The sequence below is a fragment of the Lottia gigantea genome, assembly GCF_000327385.1.
Source record: "Lottia gigantea unplaced genomic scaffold LOTGIsca_24, whole genome shotgun sequence".
Lineage (NCBI taxonomy): Eukaryota > Metazoa > Mollusca > Gastropoda > Lottiidae > Lottia > Lottia gigantea.
The window spans coordinates 3,511,771-3,520,195 of record NW_008708707.1 but is presented as its reverse complement, the minus strand read 5'-3'; positions in this window follow the sequence as shown (position 1 = coordinate 3,520,195).

The following is an 8,425-nucleotide window of genomic DNA, read 5'->3' as shown; positions in this document are numbered from 1 at the left end:
ATATGTAACACTGTATTGTGATAATATTATGATATAAGTGATATGTAACACTGTATTGTGATAATATTGTGATATAAGTGATATGTAACACTGTATTATGATGATATTGTGATATAAGTGATATGTAACACTGTATTGTGATAATATTGTGATATAAGTGATATGTAACACTGTATTATGATAATATTGTGATATATGTGATATGTAACACTGTATTGTGATAATATTGTGATATAAGTGATAAGTAACACTGTATTATGATAATATTATGATATAAGTGATATGTAACACTGTATTGTGATAATATTATGATATAAGTGATATGTAACACTGTATTGTGATAATATTGTGATATAAGTGATATGTAACACTGTATTATGATAATATTGTGATATAAGGGACAGTTATAATTTGGTTTTATTTGTATGTAACACTGTATTATGATAATATTGTGTTTTTAATGATAGACAAAGCTATTCTACTTTACTTGATTATTCATCTATTAAAGTAGAAGTGTGTTTTATATAATAACCATCCAGGGGATAATTTTCTTCTAATTCTCCTCTATTTATTATTCACCAATTCCTTCTTAAGAGATTTATGTTTCCTGCAATATTTACTCAATTATCGTAATTTCCTATTATTCATGGATTATTTCCAAGCAAATTATTACATTTCTACCATTAATTCACAAAATTGGCGTTGAAATTGGCAAAGATTGATCATAATACATAATATTAGGAAGATTAGTCTGTTTTTTCTTCAAATTTAGAATTTCCGACTGTCTTTTGTCTTCCAACTTGATTATATATGATAGCTTGAATAGATTTTGTATGACTGATTTCCTATGATTTATGTAAATTTAAACAATTGAAAGAAAGAAGAGATCATTGATTTTACAATTATCAAAATGGCAGTAGTGCGGCAATTTACATGGTGTATTTTCAAATATTTTTATCCTAGTCTAAAACAGTTAAAACTGAATGTCATGGTGAAACCATTTTGAAAATCAGATCATTTTAAAAAACATTACAAGCAACTGATGTTTATAATACAAAAATACCTCTGTCTATTAACCTGCCTGATTTTTTAAATGTGTTCAAAAGGGAAAAAAAATCAACACAATTTTTGTAATTTTTTGGCTATCGCTTACTCCTCTTGTAAATGATATGATACCAATTGTCATTATGAATTACTTATGATTATTTATGCTAGATATACTTCCTCATGTTTATTAGCTGCTACCAATGTTTTAGATTTCCCTTTTCGTTTTGCAGTTTCTTAGTGCTTGGTCAGGTATTGAGTAGTCTGCTGTCATATTGTTGAAGGATGTAATTAAATAGATTTTACTTCTAATTAGTTGATTTCAGTACACAGTATAAACTAATAATTAAACCTCACAACCTTTTCTTCATAAATATATCTTTACTATCTCTTCATTCATCTCTTTTATTCATCTTGATCTCTAACCTTGTGTCCTTTCTGAGTTCTTGTAATGACCATCTGAGTGGTATTTCTCCAGACCTTGTCGGTCATTCTAACTTAATATTTTGAATCTGTAGAATGATCATGTTTATTATATACACTTTTCAGGGGATGGGTTTCCTTTATAACATTTTTATATTAAGGTATTTCACATTCGCTGGTTATTATTTTCAAAATTCTTTGAGTAATGCTTTAACCCCCCTCACCCCCACCATACCCCTTGACAACAATATTGGACTGAAGACTTCTGAATTGTCAGGCAATATTCTAGAAATGTGTAATAATGTGATAAGGAGATGTAATTGAATTTGACTTTACTAATTGTAGACATACTGTAAGTGAAATGTGATATATATAGATGCTACTGAAATCTTTTAATTTGTTAAGTATATTCTTAGACTGGTTTATCACTTTAATGAAAAGGTCAGTGGACTTTTGTTCAAACCTTAATTAATAGTAAATGTGACAGATGACACTTGGCCGTACAGATCTATATCAGAGATAGAAGTAAGTCAAATAAGATTAAACATGAATACAAAAATACATTGAACTATTACGCGTTGAAGTTAAGCAAATGCGAATATTTCATGTTTGAAGACATCTACTTAGTCACACTGTAAATTTCCAAGTGTCAATTTTGATCATTAATATTCTTAAGACTGATCTGTCAGATATTCTGCATTAAATCTTTTATCTCAAACTATTGACAAGCGTACAGAAAGAGACATTCCTTGACATATCTCATATTTTCATTTTCTCCATGAGTGCTTATTTCATTTCCTCTTTGATTATTTTTCTATGGAACTTCATTATCAATTATGATATAGTTACTTAATGTTGACAATATTATCAACAGTCTTCAGAGACTCACTTTAATTGATGTATATTGTAAGTGCCTATCAAACTTGTTGATATTTCATTATGAGTTCATATACTTGATAAAGTTAAGGATTCCTAGAATGAAAATAATCCATTTCAACCAAATGTTCCATAGACTTTATCAACTCTTCCACATACAGATTTTACCAACTGAACCACATACAGATTTTACCAACTGAACCACATACAGATTTTACCAACTCTTCCACATACAGATTTTACCAACTGAACCACGTACAGATTTTACCAACTGTACCAGGTTCAGATTTTACCAAATGTACCACATACAGATTTTACCAACTGTATCAAATACAGATTTTACCAACTGTATCAAATACAGATTTTACCAACTGTATCAAATACAGATTTTACCAACTGTACCACGTACAGATTTTACCAACTGTACCACGTACAGATTTTACCAACTGAACCACATACAGATTTTACCAACTGGACTACATACAGATTTTACCAACTGAACCACATACAGATTTTACCAACTGTACCAGGTTCAGATATTACCAACTGGACCACATACAGATTTTACCAACTGAACCACATACAGATTTTACCAACTGTACCAGGTTCAGATATTACCAACTGAACCACATACAGATTTTACCAACTGAACCACATACAGATTTTACCGACTGAACCACATACAGATTTTACCAACTGAACCACATACAGATTTTACCAACTGTATCACATACAGATTTCACCAACTGAACCACATACAGATTTTACCAACTGTACCACATGCAGATATTACCAACTGAACCACATACAGATTTTACCAACTGTACCAGGTTCAGATTTTACCAAATGTACCATATACAGATTTTACCAACTGTATCACATACAGATTTTACCAACTGAACCACATACAGATTTTACCAACTGTACCACATGCAGATATTACCGACTGAACCACATACAGATTTTACCGACTGTACCATGTACAGATATGGACCAAAATTGGATACAGATTTATTCTCACAAGTTCCCTAAAATTGCTTATTTAAGTTTTGGAAGGCAATATTGTACAGATACTTAATGGAATTGTTTGGTCTTTGAAATATGGACCAAATCATACACGGAAATTACGCACATCAGTTTCACAAAGACTTTGACTGTTGATTTTAGATTTGGAATTCTACAGAGAGTTGATTTAACGAAGTCAAGTAAAGGAAGTCAATATTAAGTTTTCATTTCACATGAAAATGAAGGATACAGACTGTATTAGAAAATGTTTATAGAGACATTAAGGTGTAATAAGTTGTGTTTATCATGGGCTTGAGGTTTCTAGTCAAATGAGGTTTATTTAGTCACAGCATGTTCGTTTATTTAATTAGAATTATTAGACAGGTTGTTTAGTATTGATTATTTTGTGGTCAAATTAGTATCTAGAGCCTGAGTTAGTAGGAGATCAGATTCTAGAAGATAAAATACTAGTGTTCTCAAGTGAAATACTGAGTGAATCTGTAGATGAAATAGTCGAGTTCGATGAATTTTTCATAAAAGAGTCAGTAGAATAGAATTGGAATAGATGATATAAATATTCCAGAGTTATTCCTGTTAATGGTCGATTATAGTGTCTAAAAATTCAGTTTCAGATCTTGGACAAAACATAACATTATATACTTAATCATTATTAAAAAATAGGCTGCCATATTGTTCACTCAGAAACAAGTCCCAAATGACACGCTTTGGTTGGTTAAAATGGGATAACTGTACAAAACATGTTAGATTACAACAGAGTAGAAAAATATCAGAGAAAGTAACTAATATCAATGTAATTGAAGTAGATACTGAACTGTGTAAAATAAAAATATAAATTGTTCGTACTTAATTGAAAAAAATAAAACCACCTTGATGTTAGACTTCAGATTACATCTTTGATAAACATAGCTTCCTTCTACTGTTTTTAACTTTTGTCTAAAAACTTAAAACAGAGCATGTAGTGTTAAGATTTGAATGAGAGAGGCCAGATTTCAAACATTTATTCTTGTTTCAAGTTCTCATGTTGGAATCTTTTAGTAATTGTCGCAGATGTTCAATTATTTTGGCTGATGTTTTTGTCAATGTTTTCTTTTCGTAGAAAAAAGAATCTGTAAATGAGCCGACAAATCCATATTGATTTCCTCTTGTAGTTCTGTTGAGGACACTTTCAAAACGTGCTGATGGCTTAAAGCTTCATCAATAAGATCGCAAAAGATTTTTTCACCGTCAGTTTGAAATGAATTTGTCATGTATGTGGGCCTGTTTACTCTTGAACACATCAAAAGAACAGAAGATGTAGCTGTTGATTTAAGATAGTGTTGGAATACTCTAGATATTATAGATGGATACTGGAATTGGAAAGATTTAAAAGTTTACATTTCTTAAAATAAATTTGATATACCACCTTATAAAGATAAGGATAACAACTTAGGTTCATGAGCCCCAACCTATTTACATTTTTTAAACTTGTTACTGGTGAATAAAATTAATATGGAGATGATATTTTAAAGTCCATAGTTCACCATTTCTGGAGATCAATCGTGCTTTAGTCTTACAAACAGGAATTGTTCAGCTTAGCTAATCAGTAATGGTGTCCACAGCTTACAGTCTATTAACTATTTTCAGGTATCCTAGTATTCAGGCAGAGGTTTGAGATTTGAGGTTTGAGGTCTATTTGAAGGGTTTATATATGATTTTCATAGAATTTTAGTACTTCTTAAGACTATTTACAAATATTCAACCTTCAAAAATATAAACCGTGACCTTTAAATAATTATTTTAAATAAAATTTGAGGTTAATGGCGTCTTTTACATACTATAGAATCTGGTGGAAATTTATTTCTTTCGTTGATGTATGGACGATGTTCTGGCAAAATTTCAATTATCTAATTTAAGTGGTAAATATCAGGGAAAAAATAGGTTTCGTCTCAGAAAATAGTTTTTTTTGCTTTTCCAGGATTAATTGTTTCGTTATTGATCCATATCCTCAATTTAGACCTATATTTTTCTGACCTCTCCTACCAAGTTAATTACTTGTCGATGGTAAAAACCATATTTTTTTTACTACTAACACAGAAATCTAATTTACGTTCCGTCTCTCTCTATTTTCTATCTGACAGTTTATGTTTCCACTCTTAGATTTTGAGAGTCAGATTGTCATGTTCTATGAATTAACAGATATGTTTACTAGACCTATTTTTTGCGGGTCATTTATTTCTCCTGATAATATTTCGAGAGAACAAAATAAAATTTTCAGGTTTGACATTGTTTATATCATGAATATTCTATTAGTTTGAGAGGGGTTTGAGAGGAGGTGTCTTCGTTTGAAGGTTTGAAAGTCACTTGTAGTTAACTAGCTAAAAATGAGGGATTGACTTGAGATTACAAGCAAAGCTTTCATATTTATTGCAATTAGGAGTTTATATTTGACATATAAAGTTTCTCTTTACACACAAACAATGGGAGGTACAATATCTGCATATTCAATTCTTAATTGCAACTGATGGTCCTTTTTCAGTTTTTAAGAGACTGCAAAGGTAACAATATTTCTGTCTTTTGGTCTAAATCTTACACATTGACTTATCTGCAGGATCATATTTTTGGCATAGCAGTGTTCGATTCAACAATCTCAGTTTCTTGAATGCCACCTCTTTAAAACAAGATTCTAGTTTTTTGAAATTTGGTTAAAAATGGCTAATTAGCTCAAAGATTTGCCATGATGGTGGTATTAATATGCTATAACATGACTGAAATGGTTTATTTTGGAATTATGTTGACAAGTTTCAATCTCAGAAAGAGTTAGATTTACTGATATGATATCATCTCATTCATTTATTTTACACATTTTATTTCATGCTGATTGAACACAGTTCACTGTCAGCAGACACTTAGCTCTTGTGTCATCTCAAAGTTCACTCTCAACTTCAGTGTAGTTCAGATTTGACAAAACAAGATCCCCATTTTCATGTATTTTAGAGCAACATATGTTAACTCAATTCAGGACTGCAATTTGGATCAGATTTTTATAAACCCTGGTATGCTTATAGATACTTCTGTGGATTATTTGATTGGTTTAAGAGTTAATGCCCTTGCTTTTGGAAAACGCTACAGAGATTACATATCAGATTCGTACTTGGACTAGCCTTAAGTGACATAATTGTCCTGGTTGTGACCTGGGGTCACAGATCATAGTTTGTTGTCTGCTAGAGGCTACGCTGTAACAAACAGTTATCATGTGACATAAGTATAACACGGTTCTTATGAGTTTATATATTTAAACAAACGAGTTAATGAAATATTAATGAGCAAGACACATAGTGTATATGAATATCTTAATATTTTATCCAATGAAATAGAAGCTTGTCTTCAGCTATGCAATACCATCAAAATGCACATGTTGTAGCATACTTAAGCTCCGCCTACTTTCCTCTAAGATTCTATTTGACTTTCATGTTAACTTATCCAAGAATGCTACAACAACAAATTGCTAATAATAGACCATGTTTTTTTTCTCAAAGTCACATTTTAAGAAAATTATTTCCCAAAAACATCAGAGGAAAAAATGCAATATAAGTTAAACTAAGATATCAAAGATGATGATATTGACAGATCACTTGACTTGTAACATAAAACATTGAAACATGTATATTTGTGAGATTTATTGACAGTGGATCAGTCTGTATTTTGGTCTTTCTTTTTGCTCAAATATGTAAAAATTTTTGTAAGAGACACTATTGTTTGGGAAATATATTTTGAAGTTGTTGTATATTGTTGAAATAAGATCTTGTATAGTTGTATGTATTGATTTTCCAATGAACAGTACATTGCCTACAGTGATATACTAAAAGGGATTATAAAGAGCTTTTCTAAATTTGTTATATGTATCAAGTGTTTGATGGCGTCACTAAATTGCAAAAAATGCTTCATGACATAAGGCCCTTCGTGATTTGTGACATCATCAAATCATTATTTTTAGTGCAAATACAGGGACCAAAGACAGCTGACTGAAAATGGGAGTGGTGCACATAACAAATTTAGAAAGTCTCTTTACAATTCCCTTTCATTATATATCATTTTGATCCAAAGGCCTCTACCAGCCTTTGGGAGTCGCGGTGGCTCAGTGAGTTAGACGCTCTACCAGCCATTTTAATCCCAATATTGTATTGTTACATTTCATCTTTTACAGTATTATAAATATAAAATACCATCCGAATATAAAATTACCAAAAAATCAGTATCTCAAATATTAGAGAAAGTCAGACAGAGATTGGAATTGATGTTAAATAATAAAGTAGATGCTGTAAAAGTAAGTATGATTAACATTTATATTATCTCTTCAGACATAATGTGGCCAGGTTGGCTCAGTCAGTTAGAAACTTTCTGGTTAACCTGAAGGTCCAGGGTTCCAACACGGCATAGGTTCAGATATATCAAAGGTTTTTTCTATCAAGGATGCTGGTTTGGAGAGACTAATAAGGGTTTAGTAGTTGGAATGGGACAGTTGGAAATTGCAACAAGAAAGGTATTGCTGCTGTACTGATAAAATTTCCCTCATTGCATACAATATTGCTAAACGTCATTTGCGAAACTCTATTTCTAAATTATATATTTTTTCATTACCCACGATCATCAAATCTCTAGCAGGTATTTCTCTTGACAGATTTATTGAAACATGTTTAGAATTTATATGTCAGTCCATTGCAATTTAGTTAATAGAAAAATATAAAAAGATGAGTTTTGGCCCTTGTTCTTCTGAAGGGTGTAATAGATTTTTATTGATACTCAAAGTAAAATTCCATAGCAATGCTGGTTATTTTTTTGTCTGGGAAGTAGAAAGTACATCCAAGATAATGTTCTATAAATGGAATCTTCAAACATATATTTCGGAAATATCAGTCTGAAAGCAACTTGACAAACATCGGCTGGCCATTTTTTGGACTTTCAGACTTTTTATTGATTTTGATAAAGTTAATTTGGACTTATGACTTGAAGACAAAAATAATTCCAGACTATAGTGATTTGTTTATGATAGGTGCAAGTTCTTGATGCTGTTTGCGAA